Source organism: Oncorhynchus mykiss, chromosome 15, assembly GCF_057628025.1.
Source record: "Oncorhynchus mykiss isolate SJ-2025 chromosome 15, ASM5762802v1, whole genome shotgun sequence".
Lineage (NCBI taxonomy): Eukaryota > Metazoa > Chordata > Actinopteri > Salmoniformes > Salmonidae > Oncorhynchus > Oncorhynchus mykiss.
In genome coordinates, this window is record NC_143036.1 from 26,172,557 (window position 1) to 26,197,700 (window position 25,144).

General features: G+C 41.1%; 1 long non-coding RNA gene across 6 annotated transcripts in view; it reads left to right on the plus strand.

Annotated features, from left to right (window-relative positions):
• Nucleotides 1–25,144, plus strand: part of LOC149977426 (uncharacterized) — a 243,891-nt gene that overhangs the window by 29,490 nt on the left and 189,257 nt on the right. Inside the window, exons 3-4 of one of the 6 annotated variants that reach the window (XR_016486620.1) lie at nt 14,068–14,147; nt 14,705–14,816. The exons of 2 other annotated variants lie outside the window; for them this stretch is intronic. This is a non-coding gene — a long non-coding RNA (uncharacterized LOC149977426). Of the gene's footprint in view, nt 1–12,925; nt 13,064–14,067; nt 14,206–14,704; nt 14,834–25,144 lie in introns of those variants that run through there. 3 more of the 6 variants (XR_016486618.1, XR_016486616.1, XR_016486621.1) reach the window with 3 other exon arrangements.

Below are 25,144 nucleotides of genomic sequence, written 5' to 3' on the forward strand. Positions count from 1 at the left end.
AGGTAGTAGAACCCACTTTTGTTTTTAAGAGTGTAAGATCAGGCAATCATGGGCAGCTGATTAGCATGTCTCTTGAGGAATCTAGTCTCAGTGAGACCTGATGCAGAGAAAAAAACATTAATGATCATCAGCAAAGCTAGTACAAACCTAGCTCTTACAAAACTGATTAGTAGGAATCAATACACATTGAAGATCAGAGTTTCAAACAGAAGAAAAAAACTGTCAATGACTATGGATTCAAGGAGGGGTGGTTCTGCTCCCTCCTTTCCCTGGAATGGCAGAATAGATCACTGGTAACTAAGTGGGTGGCGAATCACCCGATGTCACAGGAAGGACAACAACCACAAGAGCCACTGCCTGTTCACCCTGTTATCATCCAGAAGGTGAGGTCAGTACAGGTGCATCAAAGCTGGGACCGAAAGAATGAAAAACAGCTTCTATCTCAAAGCCGTCAGACTGTTAAACAGCCATCACTAACATAGCGAGGCTGCAGCCAGCATACAGACTTAAATCACTGGCCACTTTAATAAATTGATTTAATAAAAGGTATCAATAGTCACTTTAAATAATGCCACTTTAATAATGTTCACATATCCTACATTACTCATCTCATATCTATATACTGTATTTTATAACATATATTGCATCTTGCCTATGCCGCACAGCCATGGCGCATCCATGTATTTATATGTACATATTCTTATTCCATCACCTTACATTGTGTGTATAAGGTAGTCGTCGTTAATTTGATAGATTACAGTGGCTTGCATAGTATTCACCCCCTTTGGCATTTGGCAATTTTTTTTGTGGGTTTGTATCATTTGATTTACACAACATGCCTACCACTTTGAAGATGCAACATATTTTTTATTGTGAAACAAGCAAGAAATAAGACAAAAAAACGGAAAACTTGAGCATGCACTATTGAGATTGAACTATTCACCCCCCCCCCCCCCCCCCCCCAAAGTCAATACTTTGTAGAGCCACCTTTTGCAGCAATTACAGCTGCAAGTTTTTGGGGTATGTCTCTATAAGCTTGGCACATCTAGCCACTGGGATTTTTGCCCAATCTTCAGGGCAAAACTGCTCCAGCTCCTTCAAGTTGGATGGGTTCCACTGGTGTACAGTAATCTTTAAGTCATACCACAGATTCTCAATTGGATTGAGGTCTGGGCTTTGACCAGGCCATTCCAAGACATTTAAATGTTTCCTCTTAAACCACTTGAGTGTTGCTTTCGCAGTATGCTTAGGGTCATTGTCCTGCTGGAAGGTGAACCTCCGTCCCAATCTCAAATCTCTGGAAGACTGAAACAGGTTTCCCGCAAGAATTTCCCTGTATGTAGCGCCATCCATCATTCCTTCAATTCTGATGAGTTTCCCAGTTCCTGCCGATGAAAAACATCCCACAGCATGATGCTGCCACCACCATGCTTCACTGTGGGGATGGTATTCTTTGGGTGATGTGCGGTGTTGGGTTTGTGCCAGACATAGCGTTTCCCTTGATGGCCAAAAAACGACATTTTAGTCTCATCTGACCAGAGTACCTTCTTCCATATGTTTGGGGAGTCTCCCACATGCCTTTTGGCAAACACCAAACGTGTTTACTTATTTTTTTCTTTAACCTCTCTAGGGTATGTGGGACGCTAGGCCAACATCCAGTGAGATTGCAGAGCGCCAAATTCTAATACAGAAATACTCATTATAAAAATTCAGAAAAGATACAACTATTTTATATAGGTTTACAGATTAACTTCTTGTGAATCCAACCACGGTGTCAGATTTAAAAAATGCTTTACGGCGAAAGCATACCTTACAATTATTTGAGAACATAGCCCAGCAGACAAATCATTACAAACAGTAACCAGCCAAGTAGAAGAGTTACAAGTCAGAAATAGAGATAAAATGAATCACTTTGATGATCTTCATATGTTTGCACTTATTCAATAAATGTTCCTTTTGTTCGATAAAGTCTCTCTTTATATCCGAAAACCTCCGTTTTGTTTGCACATTTTCTTCAGTAATCCACAGGCTCAAATCCAAATTGTATCCGTAAAGTTCATAGAAACATGTTAAACGATGTTTATATTCAATCCTCAGGTTGTTTTTAGCCTAAATAATCGATAATATTTAAACCGGACAATAACGTTGTCAATATAAAAGGTAAACAAGAAAGCCCCTCTCTCTGGTCGCGCCTGAAACAAGCCTGAAACATTTTCTAAAGACTGATGACATCTAGTGGAAGGCATGGGAACTGCAAATTGAGTCCTAAGTCAATGGATACTGTAATGGCATTGAATAGAAAACGACAACAACAACAAAAATCCTACTTCCTGACTGGATTTTTCTCAGGTTTTCGCCTGACAAATCAGTTCTGTTATCTTTTTATGGCTGCAGGGGCAGTATTGAGTAGCTTGGATGAAAAGGTGCCCATTGTAAACGGCCAGCTCCTCAGTCTCAGTTGCTTGTATATGCATATTATTATTAGTATTGGATAGAAAACACTCTAAAGTTTCCAAAACTGTCAAAATATTGTCTGTGAGTATAACAGAACTAATATTGCAGGCGAAACCCTGAGGAAAATCCAAACAGGAAGTGGCTTCTATTTTGAAAACTCCATGTTCCATAGCCTCCCTTTGCTCCATTTAAAGGGATATGAACCAGATTCCTTTTCCTATCGCTTCCTCAAGGTGTCAACCGTCTTCAGACATGGTTTCAGGCTTTCATTTTGAAAAATTAGCCAGAACGATAACATTGCGTCAAGTGGTCACATGAGTTTTGCCCGCGCAACCAAGTTTGGATAGGTATTGCCTTTCCCTCTCCTACTGTGAAAGACATTTGCGGTTGATATATTATCGAAATATATATTTTAAAAACAACCTGGGGATTGATTATAAAAAACGTTAGACATGTTTCTGTGGACATTATGGAAACTATTTGGAATTTTCGTCTGCGTTCCTGTGGATTTCTGAACATAACGCGACAAACAAACAGAGGTATTTTGGATCTAAAAAATAATCTTTATGGAACAAAAGGAACATTTGTTGTGTAACTGGGAGTCTCGTGAGTGAAAACATCCGAAGATCATCAAAGGTAAATTATTAATTTGATTGCTTTTCTGATTTTCGTGACCGAGCTACCTGATGCTAAGTGTACTTAATGTTTTATTGTGCGATCGATAAACTTACACAAATGCTTGGATTGCTTTCACTGTAAAGCATAATTTCAAAATCTGACACGACAGTTGGATTAACAAAAGGCTAAACTGTGTTTTCCTATATTGTACTTGTGATTTCATGAATAGAAATATTTATAGTAATATTTATTGTATGTAGCGCTATGCTATTCAGTGGTTGTTGATGACACTTATCCCGATATCGGGATAGCAGCTATAACAAGTTATACTCACAGACATTATTTTAACAGTTTTGGAAACTTTAGAGTGTTTTCTTACTAATTATATGCATATCCTATATTCTGGGCCTAAGTAGAAGGCAGTTTAATTTGGGCATGCTTTTTATCCAAAATTCAAAAAGCTGCCCCATACCCTAGAGAAGTTAACAGAAGGGTATGGTTAGGGTGCAGTGTTGTTCCCTGGGGTACAATAAGATCAAATGTACACTTCACAGCTGTACATATAAACTCACTTGGTACACCTCGGTACCTTGTAGGTATGGGAGATTATTCTACCCAGTATTTTGAAAATAAGGTATGATCATCACTGCACTTTAAAATATAGGTGGGGCAATGTAGTGGTTGAAGCTCATTAGCATATTTGGGTGTGAGGTAAGAAATGTGTATTTGTGCCAACCGTCAGTGGAAGTGTTGGAGCAGTTTAAGCATTTAATGGTAATGCCTATGCAATTGGTGCAACTCCCTTGACAGTGTTCTGCAACTTCTGCAATAGAATGTGCTAGTAATGAGTTACACTTTAAGGAGGTTATTGTACATTTTCCAGAAACTTAATTACAACTTGTTGCCAGACGTTGCTGTGAATTTGTCATTTCTTACTAGAAAGTAATTGACAGTTGATACTGGATCTCTGAGGCATAAATTGAAATCAAGGAACAGCTAACTTCGAAGCAGTGTGCCGATGCGTGTATCACTTTATCAGAAGTACGCCATCAATGACGTCCAAAGCTTTGTTTGGTCACATGCTTTTTCAAACCATGTGTTGCAAAATGCGAGATCCCACTGATTTAGCTGTGGTTCCAGCGCTTTCTTCAATTAACCTCTCTGGGATATGTGGGATTGTAGCGTCCCACCTCACCAACAGCCAGTGAAATTGCAGGGCGCCAAATTCAAAACAACAGAAATCCCATATTCATCCAAGCTACTCAATACTGCCTCCAGCCATAACAAGTTTTAAGGGGACAAGGTGACAACTCTCATTTTAATACACCAATTGTAACATGATATTCTCTTACCTCATTTAAATAAGTACCGCCTTGTAACCAACATCCAAGAAGGCGTGTTTTAAGAGGGGCGTGGTTTATTTAGCTACTCTACTGATGCCAAAATTGGTGTCAGCAAATATAATAAAAAGTTAAGCCAATCCATATATGTCAAAGATTATTATACAGTATGTTTCCCATTTCATCTGTGTCTGGTTACTGGCGTGCTAGGTCTTCAGCCAGCATGGAACAAAAGGGGGAGGGTTGTTTAAAATCCAGACACAGTTGTCAAGTCTACATATCTGTCACTGCTGCTGTGCACTGTATCAAAAGAGATATGACAAACGGGTGATGTATAAAAAAAATAGAAATGCATATCACTGATGCAATTTTAGTGTTTGAGTTGCTTTGTGTATCACCAAATTTGTTAGCAGGTAGTTTATTCTGGGAACCTTATTCATCCAAGCTACTCAATAATGCCCCCCAGTCCCAAATAAGTTAAGCTGCTTTCAGAAACTGACCTCTACTGGATATCGTACTTATACATCTAGTTAGGATTTTGTACATGTAATTACACCTGAAAACTAGCTTAGAAGGTAGAGAAGGGAACTTTGGAACATTCAGAGACATGAGGTTGAAGGCACGCAGTCTTGAAAATAGTTTTACGTAAAACCACATTTTTGCAATGTTGTTACGATAATTTGTTGTATTTAGTATTTTGTATATTTAGTATATTATAAGCTTCGGTCTTCAGCTTCGGTATTTGAAATACAGTGCAGAAAATGTAGTTTCACATCAAACTATTTTCTAAATAGTTTGCCTTCAACAGAATTTGACCTCACGCCCATGAATGTTGCATAGCTCCCTACTCTATCTGCTAAGCTAGCTGTCAGGTGAATTTACGAGTATAAATCCTTACTATATTTGTAAGTACAGTGTCCAGTAGAGGTCAGCGTTTGAAAGCAGTTTGGCATCCAAAAGCACCCGAACCACAGCAAAATCAGTGAGATCTCGCATTTTGCAACAAAAAAAAAACGGTTTGAAAAAGCACATAATCAAACTAAGCTTCGGACTTCATTGATGACTTACTTCTGATAAAGTGATACACTTTTTTAAAGTTAGCTGCTTAGTGATTTTGACGCATGCCTCAGAGCTCCAGTATCAAACGTAACAATACTGGCTGCAGTAAGTTACTGTGAAATTTGACAAAAATCCACTTGCAACTACCGTAATTGCTGGACTATTAAGCTCACCTGAATATAAACCGCACCCACAGAATTATTAAAAAATATGTATTTTGTACATAAATAAGCCGCACATGTCTAAAAGCCGCAGGTGCCTACCGGTACATTGAAACAAATGAACTTTACACAGCCTTAAAACAAAACACGGCTTGTAACAAAAATAAATAGGCTTTAACGAAACACGGATTGTAACAAAAATAAATAGGCTTTAACGAAACACGGCTTGTAACAAAAATTAAACAGTAGCCTACCAAGAAAATCATTCATCACTATCTTCCTCCTCCTGTGCACTGAAACCACTGAAGTCATCTCCTTCGGTGTCGGAGTTGAATAGCCTCAGAATTGCTTCATCCGATGTTGGATCGCTGCCCTCTTCAACACGCAGCAGTCCAGCCTTTCGAAACCTGTTGATGATAGTGGATTTTTTGACAATGCTCCACACTGTCAGCAGCTCTATTTCATTTCCCAACAGCCAGATCGATTGCCTTCAACTTGAAAGCTGCATCATATGCATTTCTCCGTGTCTTTGCCATGATGAGGGTGACAAAATGACTACCGTAATCAGAATGATGGGAAGTTTGAGCGCGCTCGATTTACGTCACATTATGTGACGGTGCTCAGTTTTTTGGCGGCATGAATCTTGTGAAAGCGGGAAAAATCCATAAATTAGCCGTGTCATTGTATAAACCGCAAGGTTCAACGCGCGGGAAAAAAGTAGCGGCTTATAGTTCGGAAATTACGGTAGTTGATAGCAAGTTATTGAAAATTTAACATGAACTTCCTTTGAACCAGCTGACATTAAGCTTTTGGAAGAAACACAGTAACCTTCTAACAGTGCAGCTCTTGATTGTCACAAGTTCTTACAAAGATTTCAGAACTGACAATCCTCTACTTCTTTGGGATTTGGTTGGTGGATCGCATCCAACTTTTAGCACACACCTACTTTATTGGAATGTGAGGCCAGTCACAACCTACCAACATCAAATTATCTTAATTAGTCCTGTTCCTCTAAACAAGTGAAATATAGTCCTAGACATCACCACCTACACTCATTAAAAACCCACTAACCCTTTCCACTACTTTGACCCCATCTGTTCCTGCACCCTGTCAACGGCCTCGGAGGTCAGGACACCACCCCTCAACACACTCTGTAGCTCTGTAAGTCAAATCTCACAAACCCAAATACATCTCTGCAGCTGCCACCACTACATCTATTTTCTGTGATTTGCGTTCCATTTTGGCGGTACAGTTGATAACCATTGCTATAAACGTTAAGAAGCCAACGTTACTTATTTGTTGCCCTATTCCTCTGTGTTGGCACTAATCTACTCCTCACTGGAATCCTCTCAGGATCCCTCAACCTTGACCCATCCTCACCTACCTTCTTTACTGTCTCAGGATGACACCTTCTGCACTACTCTGACTCTGGCCACTTCAACCTGCCTCTCTCACACCGGATACTTCCGCTCACCAGCAACATGGGCACCCCTACAATTACCACACACAACTTTATCAACCGAAACTACACAATCCTCTGTCCCATGTCCCCCTGCACACGTTGCACATCTTGGAATCTCCTTCCTACACACTCCTGCGACATGAACATAAATGTTGCACCTGAAACGACACAGTGGATTCGGCACAAAAGCTCTAACAGGATAACTGATATATCCTAACATGACTTTGTTGGGTAGAGACTCAAAAGGACTGGGAGTGATTTCTCTGTTTCACCATGCTCCCCAGCGGGTCTGCGATGCACCAAATGACGGGGTCACAAATACCAGGAATCTTCAACTTCAATCTTCCACACTTATCGCTACCCCAGAAATCACTTCTTTCAATGGTTCCCTGTTTCTAAGAGCAAAGCAAGAAACAGATCTTGACCCAAATTGGGTGACATGGAGCACCTGCCCCCTTTGATCAGAAGAGACACAAACAAATATCACAAGTCCACTACAGGTTACCTTCACTGATTCAACTGCACCAAACTCCTTCCTTTCTCACCTACCCTGAAACTACAAATGGATCCCCCAAAAATCAAGGGTCTACTTTCTCCAAAAATGTCTCTCCTACTGGACCAGATTCTTCTTTATCATGTCCAAACTTGGCGGGCCTCATCGCACGTACTTCATCCTCACTCTCGTCAGGTTCCATCTCTGAGCTACTGGAGCATGTATCCCTCTTTTTGCACTTGACGCCAACCTTCCCTACCACACCACTTCCCCCTACACTCAGCTCCTTTTCAGCGGTCATCACTGCACCTGCCACCGCAGTTAATTCACCCTCACACTCTTTACGTTCAACTTCCTTCTGTAGCTCTTCCGAAAGTTCTGTGTTGTCCTTCATTCCATATTCACTCAAAACATATTCCACCTTGTTTGTTGTTGTCTGCCATCAGATATTCCAGAAGGCTTGTGCAATCCCGCACTCCATATTTTCACATAATATCTTCCACTTTCGTCCTGTCCTGTCCACCATCTTACCATCTGATAATACTCTTGGCAAAAGTTCCTTAGACCTTCATCAATATAATTATGAACCACTTTATCTGGTACAACATTTCGACTGCCAGTTGGCACAAATACAACATATTTTAGACCATGCCCCTAAATGTGCTAATGAAAATGCGATGGAGGCCCGTTTAACTCGGTACATGGGAATTAAACGTTAAATTAGCCTTTTATGCGCAAAAAGTTAGTTTGATAAAAACATTGCTAGTGGGAAAATGTGCATATAGTTTTATGCAGATCTTAGAATATTCACATAAAAATATGTTGCAAATTTAAAGAGTTATGGCCCCTGCAGGTATTGTCTAGTTCCAAGTTAATTTCAGGGACGTCCCCAACAAAAATGTTAGAACATTGTGTCATGGTCCCCTGGATTACTTAAAACTCAACCTCATTGAACTCACAACCTCTTGGTTGCTAGGTACCTGAATGTATTGCTGCACCACCAGGTCTGTGGACATAAGAGATTGGCTGTACATATAATACCAATAATACATTATTGCACTTTGCCTACACCAAAAAAAGAACGTTTCTCAAATGGTTATACCTAAACTCTTAAGGTTCCTTAACTCTTGCCCAATAAAGAATCTTTGAGTTAAGTGTGGGGTTCTTGACATGGCATCTACGGTTCTACAGAATTCTAAAAGTTTCTTGAAATGTATGGAAGCCTGCAGATGTGTCCCTTTCATAGCACACAGCAAATTGGCCAGTTTTAGTGTAGATCTTTCAGAGCAACATTTTAGTGTTGATTCAATAGTTACATTAGCACTGTAAAGAGTTAAATTAACACTCTGGTGTAAAAGAACCACCGTGTTGGTCAACACCAGAGTTGAACCAAAATAACACACATCATTATCATATTTACCAGCATGCTCTTTAGCAGGTTGTCAGCGCCGTGTGTATAGGTGGCAAGGAAGTCAGGCGCAGGAGAGTCGAAATAGAGTGTAAATGGAGTCTTTTAATAACTGTCCACAGAACATGCTCCATAACACTAAATAGTACAGACATGAAAAAACATGGGTACTAGGACCCGTCGCGCACCAATACAACAAATAAACAACACTGACAATAAAACAATCTCTGACAAAGACATGAGGGGAAACAGAGGGTTAAATACACAACAGTTAATGAATGGGATTGAAAACAGGTGTGTGGGAAGACAAGACAAAAATGAAAAATAGATCAATGATGGCTAGAAGACCGGTGACGTCGAACGCCGAGCACCGCCCGAACAAGGAGAGGCAACGACTTCGGCAGAAGTCGTGACACAGGTAGATTTTTTTAAATTGTTTGTTTCAATATCAATGTTTTTGAATGTACATTGATTTATTCATTAATCTCATGCTACTCAAATATAAATAAAATACATGTTTCTAAACTATTCCAATCTGTTACTTGGATTTATTTCACCCATTACTGAAATGGTTGTTCTAGTTTAGATGTTTAAGGTAGTCTCATATCTTTTGTATGCCTAACTCTGGTGTCCTTTTCAATGCAGGTTGTGGATGTATAAAAATTCCACGTTGCATATTCACACTCCAACAGGGATTATGCATCACTTTGCAAACCAGCAAACATGTGACTTAAAGGCCTGATGTCGCCTGTAAATTATAAGTTTCAGGCCACGGTATTCAGGTAAAACTAGACCCTCAATAGAAGGCTTTATGAAATATGTATTATATTGCCTTGCAAAATAAAAAATGTATGGCAACATATTCACTTAGGAGCTCACTTGATGAAGAAAATGAATGAGTGAAACAACCATTTCTATGTCACGTGCAAACAGTCATTGGTGGTATTGATAACTGTACAATTCACTCGCTAAGGCACCCTGAGAAATATGCAAATAAGGGTAAAATCCCCACAGCAGGGCTATTCAATTCCTGTCCTGGAGGGCCAAAACATGTCTGGCTTTGGATTTTTGTATGGTTCTTCAAAGAACCATCCCATTTAAGGTTCTTTAGAGACCCTAAAATGGTTCCGCTATGGCATCAGTCTCAAGAACCTTATTTGGTTCCAACTTGCAGCTGTATGTATAGTGTGTATAAACAACACATTGAAGAGAGTGTATAAACAAGTGTGTATAAACAACACATTGAAGGTCTTAGTTCTATAAAAGGGCAGTATGCTGCTGTATTCTGATTACAATGAGTAAAAAATCAAATGTACTGTGACCACACTTGGGACTGAGCCTTAGCTAGGTTTAGAACTTAAAACAACCTGACATTTCCTGCTTAGGGCTGTTATGGTGACCATATTACCGCCACACCGGTGGTCACAAGTCATGACTGCAGTCAAATTCCAAATATTCAAGGCCTATCTAAGCTCTGATACTGCTGATGGTCATTAGTAGTCTACCAAACTTTCTAACTGCCTGGTACTCAGCACTCAACTGTCCCTTTAATCATTTTGACATCACTGCAAATATTTTCTAAAATCTAATCAAACATTTCATGAGAGCCCATGAGCTCATGTTGTACAACATTTTTATAGGCTATGCAATTGCGTGAGAAAACAGAGTTTTGATGGCCTCTATTAAAAATAGGAGGATCCCATCAGCTTTCTATAGGCCTAGTATATTTATTTATCAACTTTCCTATTAAGCACATTGCTTTGCTTTACAACAGGAGTACAGCCTATCTGGCTTGCATGAAAATTAACCCACGGGAAAGTATCCTGCATTCGCTATTTAAGTGCATAGATTTTTTTTTAAATCCACGCGTCCCTGTTCTAAGACAGTTGCATGATAATAGTTAATTCTAAATCAAAACTAATTTCATACATATATTATTTAGTACACAGTGCATTTGGAAAGTATTCAAACCCCTTCACTTTTCAAAATGTTGTTACGTTACAGCCTTATTCTAAAATTGATTAAATAAATACAAATTCTCATCAATCTATACATAATACCCCATAATGACAAATGGAAAACAGGTTGTTTTTTTTGTGCAAATGTACAAAAACATAAGACTTGCTATGAGACTTCAAATTTAGCCTAGGCGCATCCTTTATCCATTGATCCTCCTTGAGATGTTTCTACAGCGTGATTAGAGTCCACCTGTGGTAAATTCAATTGATTGGACATTATTTGGAAAGGCACACACCTGTCTCTATAAGGTCCAACAGTTGACAGTACATGCCAGAGAAAAAACCAAGCAATGATGACGAAGGAATTGTCCGTAGAGCTTTGAGACATGATTGTGTCGAGGGACAGATCTGGGGAAGGGTACCACAAAACGGCCACCCGGCCAAACTGAGCAATCGGGGGAGAAGGGCATTGGTCGGAGAGGTGACCAAGACCCAGATGGTCACTCTGACTGAGCTCCAGAGTTCCTCTGTGGAGATGGGAGAACCATCCCGAAGGAAAACCATCTCTGCAGCACTCCACCAATCAGGCCTTTATGGTAGAGTGGCCAGACGGAAGTCAATCCTCAGTAAAAGGCACATGACAGCCCACTTGGAGATGGCCAAAAGGCATCTAAAGGACTCTCTGACAATGAGTAACAAGATTCTCTGGTCTAAATGACAAGTGTCACGTCTGGAAGAAACCTGGCACCATCCCTACAGTGAAGTATGGTGGTGGCAGCATCATGCTGTGGGAATGATGATTGAGGGAAAGATGAACGGAGCAAAGTACAGAGTGGTTCTTGATGAAAACCTGGTACAGAGCGCTCAGGACCTCAGACTGGGGAGAAGGTTCACCTTCCAACAGGACATCGACCTTGAGCACACAGCCAAGACAATGCAGGAGTGGCTTTGGGACATGTCTCTGAATGTCCTTGAGTGGCCCAGACAAGAGCCCAGACATGAACCCGATCTGACATCTTTGGAGAGACCTGAAAATAGCTGTGCCGCAATGTTCCCCATCCAACCTGAAAGAGCTTGAGAGGATCTGCAGAGAAGAATGTGAGAAACACCCCAAATACAGGTGTGTCAAGTTTGTAGCGTCACACCCAAGAAGACTCGAAGCTGTAGTCGATGCCAAAGGTGCTTCAACAAAGTACTGAGTAAAGGGTATGAATATTTATGTAAATGTGATACTTCAGTTTTTTATATTTAATACATTTTCAAAAATGTCTAAAAATATGTTTTTGCTTTGTCATTATGGGTTATTGTGTCTAGATTTTTGAGGTAAAAAAAAAGCAATTTAATACATTTTAGAATAAGGCTGTAACGTAACAAAATCTTTCCGAAAGCACTGTACATACCCCACCAGACTTGTCACCAGGGAACACTTCACAGTCCCCAAGTCCAAAGTTAAGGCAACACACTGTATTGTATAGAGACATAGTCACATTGAACACTCTTCCATCTCAAATTACCCAAGCAAACTGTAAAACCAGCTTTTAAAAAAACAAAACACTACTTCACAGCACATCGCCTATCCCATAGCTGACCTAAATAACGGTATATGTCTATGTAAAGTAATATGTTTCTCCTAAGTGTTTTGTCACCACAGGGACTTTTGTACTTCGATACGTATTTTTAATGTATGTAGCTGTCCTTGAGCTGTTCTTGTCTATTATTGTTCTGTATTATTTTGACCCCAGCAAGAGTAACTTCTCCTTTTGCAACAGCTAATGGGGATCCAAATAAGATCCTATGAAAGGGACACATCTGCAGGCTTCCATACATTTCAAGAACCTTTAAGAATTCTGAAGAACCGTAGATGCCACGTCAAGAACCCCACACTTAACTCAAAGGTCCTTTATCGGACAAGAATTCTCTAAGGAAGCTTAAGAGCTGTGGAATAACCGTTTAGAACCTTCATATTTTTCAGTATATAGAGAAGATGCTGCACTGAATCAAATGAGAAGATGAGCTGGCTGGCCTGAATTCCTGGTTCCAGCACACAGTATACTCTGGGCACATTGTGTCAATCTGTTAGGGAGCAGTGGTACCCCCCTGCCACCATCACCAGGTGTGTGGCACACCATTTTCTGAAGCAACATGTCATGCACATCATATTATATTGCATCACAAGGCACTAGACAGCTAAACCTTAAAATGTGTCATTTTTCACAAAAATATTTAACAAGGGTTGCCGTGTCATTGAAAAAGTAGATTGCAATCTTTTGATTTGGAATGGGCATCTCGCCTGGTGAAATTCGTATTTGTCCTTTTGAGCAAGGAGTGTCTGTCATCACCAATTTCAATCATTCCAAGAGAATGCATTTGACAGAGGGAGCAGGTTTGGAGAAATAGACTTAACGTTGACCTCTATACCTGACTGAAAATAATAAGGATATAGAACTTGTCTTGATTGACAGGGCTAGTGTTGAACAAAAAAAATATTGTATACAAAGGTCATGTTGGTTCAATTCAGATTTCAAATGACTGTCGCTATGTGTTTTGTGTTTTAAAGAGCTTTCATGGCTCAATACTGTCTGGTATAATATCTCACACTGGGTTGTCATGGTGCACTAGCTGGTTTCTCAGAAAATATCTCCTGTTTGCAATCTTGCTCAGTGGGCAATATTACATTGGCTGTCACATTGACTATACCTGATAAACAGACATGCAAAACACAATCTGAAGGGTTAGAGCAATTGTTTGTAACCATGGGTTACAATTTCATCAAAGCTGCAAGAATACAATTGAGAATACCATTTGTCTGTCATAAGTCCAGGTTGTTACCGTTTTCTGATAAAGTTTTTTTTAGAGTAAGTTGACGATTTAGTCATAACCATCTCTCACACAAATATGTGTGTATGACAAAGTCAGAAAATCAACATATACCAATTGTCTCTCTTGCATGAACTCTAACCCAAATCTGGTCTCTCAACTGTCATAGACTGCCATAAGAGGTTAAGACATGTCATGTCTTGTTCAAGCAGCATTATGTAGACTGTTTGACACATAGTTCCAGAGCTTAATTCCCCTCCCCCTTATGCTATGCTGTTGAACGATTCCTTCCCCTAGGCTCACAAATGACTGTGGAAGCTTCCCTGCTGGTGCCATAACGACAGCTGGCACCCGTGCACTCTGCCACAGCAACAGAGGTCATCTGAGCAGACAGTTCCCTTACCTCACACTTCATTGGGCTGCCATAGTTACATAAGGACGACGGCAGAGATGTTTGAGCAGATCACTTTTGTCAGCATTTCAAAGTGTGTTGCATTAGGGTTATTGTCCCACTTGCGACTACATGTCAACTGCATGAACTTTACACAAATCACGTGATCAAAGGTCATGCAGTTTTGATGCTTCTTACCAACTGCACCATGCTGGCATCACCTGCATCGTGGGAGGCACAATTTGTCAACCAATCATTAGGGTGTTTTTGTTTTACCAACGTGAATGTGGCCAAAGACATGACTGAAACAGGAAACAACGTTGCTGCATTTCTAAAGCTACAGGGGATGCAAATGAAAATTATATTTGAGACCTCTTTCTAACCAATTATTGTACACATTCCATTTTCAGTGTGTGATATGGGGGTATAGAATAGTTTATTTCAACATTTATATTGAAAAACGTTTATGTACAATAGAAGATGTGTTGACACTGCCATGTTGATCTGAGCCTTGCTACAGTGTTTGACTTTCGGCTGTTGCAGATGCACCTCCCCGACTTCACACGCCGACTTTGGTTTACAATCGGCTTCTTTAGGCTTACTGCTCGAACACACCCGGACTCCCATCCCTGAGCTGTCCCAGCATACACTGCACATCTCCGTGTGTTGGCCCAGCGCAGTGTTCAATGCACAACGAGAGGAACTCCAGGAGTCTCCTGGGGAGGAGCACAGCACACTATGTTTCACCTATCCAAGTCATCCAACCCCAATCTAGAAATTCTAATGCATTGACATACTAAGGACTCATTCTCATTCTAACAGAACAAAAAAAAATTGAGGAAGCGTACACATGTATTATTCATCAAACCTTGATCAAAGCCCTCATTTTGTATATCTATGGAGTTTGCATAATTTTATTTTAGGTCTTGTGATTTTCTTTCTCCATAAATACATCCATGAATCGACCAGTAGGATTCTCAGCTTATTATCTGGGTTTGTTTACCTCGTGTTGTTTTCTGAGCCACAGCCACTGTTGGATTAGCTCAGACCTCCAAATGGGTGTGTGTACTGTATTCCCTATGCTGGTCCAATGCAAAATGCATCGTAATAAACACATTGTCAGGCGAATGTGAAATGAGAACTGTGTGAGTCTGTTTAATTTTGCATGATATTGCTCCGGTTGCTGACTAGGTGAATTTGGCTGGTGTTTCCCTCTGGACTACAACACACACTGCATAACCAAAAGTGTGTGGACACCTGCTCGTCGAAGATCTCATTCCAAAATCACGGGCATTAATATGGTGTTGGTCCCCCCCTTTGCTGCTATAACAGTCTCCACTCATCTGGGAAGGCTTTCCACTAGACGTTCGAACATTGCTGCCGGGACTTGCTTCCATTCAGCCACAAGAACATTAGTGAGGACGGGCGCTGACGTTGGACGATTAGGCCTGGCTCGCAGTTGGTGTTCCAATTCATCCCAAAGGTGTTTGATGGGGTTGAGGTCAGGGCTATGTGCAGGCCAGTCAAGTTATTCCACACCGATCTCAACAAACCATTTCTTTATGGACCTCGATTTGTGCTTAGTGTGTTGCATTAGGGTTATTGTCCCACTTGCGACTTGCGACATGTCAACTGCATGAACTTTACACAAATCACGTGAGGGGAATTGTCATGCTGAATTAGGAAAGGGCCTTCCCCAAACTGTTGCCACAAAGTTGGAAGCACAGAATCATTTAAAATGTAATTGTATGCTGTAGCGTTAAGATTTCCCTTCACTAGAACTAAGGGGCCCAGCCCAAACCATGAAAAACAGCCCCAGACCTTTATTCCTCCTCCACCAAACTTTACAGTTGGCACTATGCATTGTGGCAGGTGGAGTTACCCTGGCTTCCGCCAAACCCAGATTTGTCTGTCGGACTGCCAGTTGGTGAAGTATTATTCATTGCTCAAGAGAATGCGTTTCCACTGCTCCAGAGTACAATGGTGCAAGCTTTACACAACTCCAGCCAATACTTGGCATTGTGTATGGTGATGTTAAGGTTGTGTCCGGCTGCTCGGTCATGGAAATCAATTTCATGAAACTCCCGACAAACAGTTATTGTGCTGACGTTGCTTACAGAGGCAGTTTGGAACTCTGTAGTGAGTTTTGCAACCAAGGACAGATGACTTCTATGCGCTACAGCACTCAGCTGTTCTGTTCTGTGAGCTTGTGTGGCCTACCACTTCGCGGCTGAGCCCATGTTGATCCTAGACTTTTCCAATTCACAATAACAGGCTGGCTATGCCGCTAGCGTCGCGTGCACGGGCATTGCAAAATAAATGTTGAAATCTATATTATTAAATTATTGCAATCACATTGCTCGCACGCACCAACGAGCGTCTGCGTTGCCAAGGGCTAAAATAGAAGTCAGTTCTATTTCTGATGCAGATCGTACTGTAAGTCCTGCCTCTCCCATCTCCTCATTGGTTTATAGAAGCAGATACCCACGTGCCATCTCCTCATTGGTTATACCCACATGGGTGACTGAAGACGAACGAGGTCAGTGGCAGTAATGCACCTAATTTCTGAAAGTTGCCAATCGCAATATAAAGTCAAGAGAAGAAAAAGCCTGGAAGGAAGAGAGATGACTAGAAACGATTCGGTTGACCGTTTTATGTGTGGATTAATTGGTTGAGTAGAGGACCTTGTGCATTTCAGGTAAAATAACAACTCAATGTTTATATCCCAGGACAAATTAGCTAGCAAGTGCAAGATAGCTAGCTAAATTGCCATAAATGTTTAATGCTTTTCGAAATTAATATAATTGGTTCAGAGTTTGTTATGATATCTTAACCTGCGTGTTGTGATCGCATTTGGTGTTGGCAGACAAAATGCATTTATGCACGATGGTGCACGCGCACAGCCGGTTTGGGTTCCGTGTAACTGACTTGTTGGAAAGGTGGCATCCTATGAAGGTGCCACGTTGAAAGTCACTGAGCTCTTTAGTAAGGCCATTATACTGCCAATGTTTGTCTATGGAGATTGCATGGCGGTGTGCTCGATTTTATACACCTGTCAGCAACGGGTGTAGCTGAAATAACCAAATCCACTAATTTGAATTGGTGTCCACATACACTATATATACAAAATTATCTCTGTCTCCTGCTCTCCCCCTATTTTCCCCTACTGGAAGGGTGAGATAATTGTATGCCTCAAATAGTGACATCCTGCATCTCCTGTTATATATAAAGCAACAGGAAGTCACATTTCTTAATACACTCTTAGAAAAGATGGTTTAAAAAGGATTCTTCAGCTTTCCGCTAAGTTCTAGATAAAACCTTTTTCGGTTCCATGTAGAACCCTCTGTGAAAAGGGTTCTACATGGAACCAAAAAGCATTCTTCAATGGGTTCTCTTTCTTCAATGGGAACCTTTTAGGTTCTAGATCGCAAAAAATGCCTAAGATTGTATAACTCAAAGTCCAAGAGAACACACAGGAAACTTGAGGTCATTCCACCTGGACTCTGTAATAGAAAGTACTTCCAAAACATTACATATATTAATGACCAATGTGAAGGATGAGAGATGGATCACTTATCACTGTGTCTCATAATGGCAGTCGGGGGAATAACAAAGTAATTTAGATGATCCTAAGCGGATTACAGTGGCAGCGACTGTGCAATTAATCGTAATTTTGGGACAACATATGGCATAGAAAGTACAAACAGAAAATAACCAATGAGAATAGAGGGAGGGAGGAAGCAAGAAAGAATTACTCTACAGCTCTCTTCTTCTCTCTCTCTGTCTTTCCTTCTTTTCTTTCTCATATCTCTCCCTCCCATTTATTTTTCTTACTAACAATCCCTCCCTTATGATCTCCGTCCCGCTCTCCCACCAGCCTGTGCAACATTATTACTTTAGACCACAAAGGAAAGGTCACAGCATTAATGCACAAAATGGCAGGGAATCCATCTCCTCAATTTCACTAGGGCCAGGACAATACTAGTATCACGATACTCGTTAGTATCACGATACTCGTTAGTATCGTAGCAAGGAAATCAAACATGAAGCGGATTTAACTTCTTTAGGAAAACAGCTGCAATGTTGGAAACAAACACCATTATGTTGTCATCCTGTCACATGTCTATATTTTCCAAGCTATAGCACAATATTTTACATACAGCAGGTTTATAAAGGACCAAAGAGTTTGGTCTGCTTCGTGTTTTCATTTATATATTGTGATTATGGCATCGTCACAGCCCTAAATTTCACTACTACAACTTTGGGAAAGTCTCACATGTTCTAAACATGACAACTATTTTGTTGAACAAGAAAAAACTTAAGCTAACACGAGGATTTTGAATGATTTGATATTAATCAGGATTTTACAACCCTTTCCCTCACTCACACACTCGCGCACACGCACACAAACACCAGCAAATAAGTAGGCTGTAGCCTGAATATGTCCTCATCAGAAGACTACCTATTTATAAAGTTGGTAATAATTTGAAATGCAGAACAATGTCTTTTCAGATGTTTTCTTACTCCATTGCAGGCTCATTAATAAAATATGTCTCTCCAGGCAATGTGTGCAAGCTTTACTTTGATCAGTTGTATATACACAGTCACGCACAAACACCTCAAAACAAACACATGCACACGCATATTTCACTGCAGGATTTACTTTGTTGACCAATTTGAATCCAGGCAATACCTCAAACGAGACATATTTGTGCCCAGCAGATGTTGTTTGGAAAGAGCACAGAGAGACAACACAACACCACGCTGACTAGAAGAGCACCGCATTAGTGTGGCATAACTTTGGTGATTTATGACAGGCAGAAGTGCTGACCACAGACTCTAAAGGGGGTGATAAAGCTAGAGCACAAGGTATGGATCATAAACAAGGTGTCTTATTGACTTATTGACCATCTGACACCTTCGAGTTATTTTGTCCCTGGACCTCAGATAAATGTTGATCATTGACCTGAAGTGAATTTGTATAGGGAAGCCCTTTTTAGATCAGAGGACAATTAGTATATCTCGAAAGCAGTACCTTTATCTGGATGATGCGATGACCTGACACCCAACACAAGTGAACATAACATTGGAGCATAGTATGTTTGGGTGTGATAACACAATTTCTCAGAAATCTAATTATTCCCTTAAGGAAAAACCACATGAATTTCACGTGATTTAATGTTAAGTTAATGTGATGATGTGAAAACATGTGAAGCAACATGTGATAATTTAAAACTACATGTGAGAAGATGTGAGAACATGATCTCATGTTCAATTAATGTGAAAACATGGGGATGCAAAATTTAAATGCGATAACATGAAACTACATGTGACATGAGCACGTGAAAACACAATCTCATGTGAAATAAATGTGACAACATAGGTATTGAACATTTCAACATGAGATACCATGACACTACACATGTGGCAACATTTGAGCATATGTGCAAATACAGGTGTCAAATGTCATTTAGAATATTTTACTTTGAAAGGCATAATTGGCATTACTTAAAATGTAACAGTAATGGTCCACTGCAGGTTTTTTCTAGTTCCCGGTTTGTTCGTCCCCAAGGATGTTTTTCCGACATTCTGTTTCATGGTCCCCTGGAGGTTTTTGTCTAGTTGCTGTGAAAATACGATAAATCTACAACTAGTTACTATATTTTTACAGCTACATGCAGGTGTTAACGTTAAAGGACAGTATTCTGATTATTCGGACTCAACCTCACTACCTCAAAGTTGCTAGCTACCTGAAGTTCCTGCTGCGCCACTAGGTCTGTGGACATAGCCAAATGGATATTCGCAAGAAAACATTTATGCACTTAGCCTAAAGTTGCAGTAATAATAAAGTAAATATACAGTTGAAGTCAGAAGTTTACATAAAGTCATTAAAACTCGTTTTTCAACCACTCCACAAATTTCTTGTTCACAAACTATAGTTTTGGAAAGTCGGTTAGGACATCTACTTTGTGCATGACACAAGTAATTTTTCCAACAATTGTTTACAGACAGATTATTTCACTCACAATTCACTGTATCACAATTCCAGTGTGTCAGAAGTTTACATACACTAAGTTGACTGTGCCTTCAAGCAACTTGGAAAATTCCAGAACATGATGTCATGGCTTCAGAAGCTTCTGATAGGCTAATTGACATCATTTGAGATAATTGGAGGTGTACCTGTGGATGTATTTCAAGGCCTACCTTCAAACTCAGTTCCTTTCGCTTGACATCATGAAAAAATCTAAAGAAATCAGCCAAGACCTCAGAAAAAAATTGGATATCTCCACAAGTCTGGTTCATCATTGGGAGCAATTTCCAAACACCTGAAGGTACCACGTTCATCTGTACAAACAATAGTACGTAAGTATAAACACCATGGGACCATACTGCCGTCATACCACTCAGGAAGGAGATGTCTCCTAGAAATGAACATACTTTGGTGCGAAAAGTGCAAATCAAATCCAAATCAAAATCAAATCAAATGTATTTATATAGCCCTTCGTACATCAGCTGATATCTCAAAGTGCTGTACAGAAACCCAGCCTAAAACCCCAAACAGCAAGCAATGCAGGTGTAGAAGCACGGTGGCTAGGAAAAACTCCCTAGAAAGGCCAAAACCTAGGAAGAAACCTAGAGAGGAACCAGGCTATGTGGGGTGGCCAGTCCTCTTCTGGCTGTGCCGGGTGGAGATTATAACAGAACATGGCCAAGATGTTCAAATGTTCATAAATGACCAGCATGGTCGAATAATAATAAGGCAGAACAGTTGAAACTGGAGCAGCAGCACAGTCAGGTGGACTGGGGACAGCAAGGAGTCATCATGTTAGGTATTCCTGGGGCGTGGTCCTAGGGCTCAGGTCCTCCGAGAGAGAGAAAGAAAGAGAGAATTAGAGAGAGCATATGAGGTATGGCCAGTACCCTTCTGGCTGTGCCGGGTGGAGATTATAACAGAACATGGCCAAGATGTTCAAATGTTCATAAATGACCAGCATGGTCGAATAATAATAAGGCAGAACAGTTGAAACTGGAGCAGCAGCACAGTCAGGTGGACTGGGGACAGCAAGGAGTCATCATGTTAGGTATTCCTGGGGCATGGTCCTAGGGCTCAGGTCCTCCGAGAGAGAGAAAGAAAGAGAGAATTAGAGAGAGCATATGAGGTATGGCCAGTACCCTTCTGGCTGTGCCGGGTGGAGATTATAACAGAACATGGCCAAGATGTTCAAATGTTCATAAATGACCAGCATGGTCGAATAATAATAAGGCAGAACAGTTGAAACTGGAGCAGCAGCACGGCCAGGTGGACTGGGGACAGCAAGGAGTCATCATGTCAGGTAGTCCTGGGGCATGGTCCTAGGGCTCAGGTCCTCCGAGAGAGAGAAAGAGAGAAGGAGAGAATTAGAGAACGCACACTTAGATTCACACAGGACACCGAATAGGACAGGAGAAGTACTCCAGATATAACAAACTGACCCTAGCCCCCCGACACATAAACTACTGCAGCATAAATACTGGAGGCTGAGACAGGAGGGGTCAGGAGACACTGTGGCCCCATCCGAGGACACCCCCGGACAGGGCCAAACAGGAAGGATATAACCCCACCCACTTTGCCAAAGCACAGCCCCCACACCACTAGAGGGATATCTTCAACGACCAACTTACCATCCTGAGACAAGGCTGAGTATAGCCCACAAAGACCTCCGCCACGGCACAACCCAAGGGGGGGGCAACCCAGACAGGATGACCACATCAGTGAATCAACCCACTCAGGTGACGCACCCCCTCCAGGGACGGCATGAGAGAGCCCCAGTAAGCCAGTGACTCAGCCCCTGTAATAGGGTTAGAGGCAGAGAATCCCAGTGGAAAGAGGGGAACCGGCCAGGCAGAGACAGCAAGTGCGGTTCGTTGCTCCAGAGCCTTTCCGTTCACCCTCCCACTCCTGGGCCAGACTACACTCAATCATATGACCCACTGAAGAGATGAGTCTTCAGTAGAGACTTAAAGGTTGAGACCGAGTTTGCGTCTCTGACATGGGTAGGCAGACCGTTCCATAAAAATGGAGCTCTATAGGAGAAAGCCCTGCCTCCAGCTGTTTGCTTAGAAATTCTAGGGACAATTAGGAGGCCTGCGTCTTGTGACCGTAGCGTATGTGTAGGTATGTACGGCAGGACCAAATCAGAGAGATAGGTAGGAGCAAGCCCATGTAATGCTTTGTAGGTTAGCAGTAAAACCTTGAAATCAGCCCTTGCTTTGACAGGAAGCCAGTGTAGAGAGGCTAGCACTGGAGTAATATGATCAAATTTTTTGGTTCTAGTCAGGATTCTAGCAGCCGTATTTAGCACTAACTGAAGTTTATTTAGTGCTTTATCCGGGTAGCCGGAAAGTAGAGCATTGCAGTAGTCTAACCTAGAAGTGACAAAAGCATGGATTAATTTTTCTGCATCATTTTTGGACAGAAAGTTTCTGATTTTTGCAATGTTACGTAGATGGAAAAAAGCTGTCCTTGAAATGGTCTTGATATGTTCTTCAAAAGAGAGATCAGGGTCCAGAGTAACGCCGAGGTCCTTCACAGTTTTATTTGAGACGACTGTACAACCATTAAGATTAATTGTCAGATTCAACAGAAGATCTCTTTGTTTCTTGGGACCTAGAACAAGCATCTCTGTTTTGTCCGAGTTTAAAAGTAGAAAGTTTGCAGCCATCCACTTCCTTATGTCTGAAACACATTCTTCTAGCAAGGGCAATTTTGGGGCTTCACCATGTTTCATTGAAGTGTACAGCTGTGTGTCATCCGCATAGCAGTGAAAGTTAACATTATGTTTTCGAATAACATCCCCAAGAGGTAAAATATATAGTGAAAACAATAGTGGTCCTAAAACGGAACCTTGAGGAACACCGAAATGTACAGTTGATTTGTCAGAGGACAAACCATTCACAGAGACAAACTGATATCTTACCCACAGATAAGATCTAAACCAGGCCAGAACTTGTCCGTGTAGACCAATTTGGGTTTCCAATCTCTCCAAAAGAATGTGGTGATCAATGGTATCAAAAGCAGCACTAAGGTCTAGGAGCACGAGGACAGATGCAGAGCCTCGGTCTGATACCATTAAAATGTCATTTACCACCTTCACAAGTGCCGTCTCAGTGCTATGATGGGGTCTAAAACCAGACTGAAGCATTTCGTATACATTGTTTGTCTTCAGGAAGGCAGTGAGTTGTTGCGCAACAGCCTTTTCTAAAATTTTTGAGAGGAATGGAAGATTCGATATAGGCCGATAGTTTTTATATTTTCTGGGTCAAGGTTTGGCTTTTTCAAGAGAGGCTTTATTACTGCCACTTTTAGTGAGTTTGGTACACATCCGGTGGATAGAGAGCCGTTTATTATGTTCAACATAGGAGGGCCAAGCTCGGGAAGCAGCTCTTTCAGTAGTTTAGTTGGAATAGGGCCCAGTATGCAGCTTGAAGGTTTAGAGGCCATGATTATTTTCATCATTGTGTCAAGAGATATAGTACTGAAACACAACAGCGTCTCTCTTGATCCTAGGTCCTGGCAGAGTTGTGCAGACTCAGCAGCACAACTCTGCAGCAAAGGACCTTGTGAAGATGATGGAGGAAACAGGTACAAAAGTATCTATATCCACAGTGAAACGAGTCCTATATCAACATAACGTGAAAGGCCGATCAGCAAAGATGAAGCCACTACTCCAAAACCACCATAAAAAAAAGCCAGACTACGGTTTGCAACTGCACATGGGGACAAAGTCCGTACTTTTTGGAGAAATGTCCTCGGGTCTGATGAAACAAAAATAGAAATGTTTGGCCAGAATGACCATTGTTATGTTTGGAGGAAAAGGGGGTAAGCTTGGAAGCCGAAGAACACCATCCCAACCGTGAAGCACAGGGGTGGCAGCATCATGTTGTGGGGGTGCTTTGCTGCAGGAGGGACGGGTGCACTTCACAAAATTGATGGCATCATAAGGGAGGACAATTATGTGGATATATTAAAGCAATGTCTCAAGACATCAGTCAGGAAGTTAAAGCTTGGCCGCAAATGGTTCTTCCAAATGGACAATGACCCCAAGCAAAGTTGTGGCAAAATAGCTTAAGGACAACAAAGTCAAGGTATTGGAGTGGCCATCACAAAGCCCTGACCTCAAACCCATGGAAAATGTGTGGGCAGAACTGAAAAAGCGTTTGCGAGCAAGGAGGCCTACAATCCTGACTCAGTTACACCAGCTCTGTCAGGAGGAATGGGACAAAATTCACTCAACTTATTGTGGGAAGTTTGTGGAAGGCTACCCGAAACGTTTGACCCAAGTTAGACAAGGCAAAGCTACCAAATACTAATTGAGTGTATGTAAACTTCTGACCCGATGGGAATTTGATGAAATAAATTCAAGCTGAAATAAATTGTTCTCTCTGCTATTATTCTGACATTTCACATTCTTAAAATAAAGTGGTGATCCTAATTGACCTAAAACAGGGAGTTTTTACTATGATTAAATGTCAGGAATTGTGATAAACTGAGTTTGATTGTATTTGGCTAAGGTGTATGTAAATTCCGACTTCAACTGTATACATCAACTTAACGGTGTTATTTCTATAAAATGACAGTATGCTACAGTATTCTGATTTTAATTCCTGTACAATCTTGCACTGTGGCCACAATTGTGACTTAGCCTGAAAAGGGATTTAAACTCATAACCTCTTTACAGCTAGCAACCTGAAATGTCCTGCTACAGTGCAGCTACACCACCAGATCGGCAAGTGTGAAAGAGATATGGCCACACACTTATTGGCAAGAATGCATTTCTGTACTTTGCTAAAAGCTGCCCAGAATCAAAGTACATCATTGTCCAATTATCACCACCAAGGTAACATCAACGTAAAACTAGAAGTGCTCAAGGACGCTTGACGTATAGCAGGGCTCTCCAACACTGTTCCTTGAGAGCTACCGTCCTTTAGGTTTTCAGTTCAACC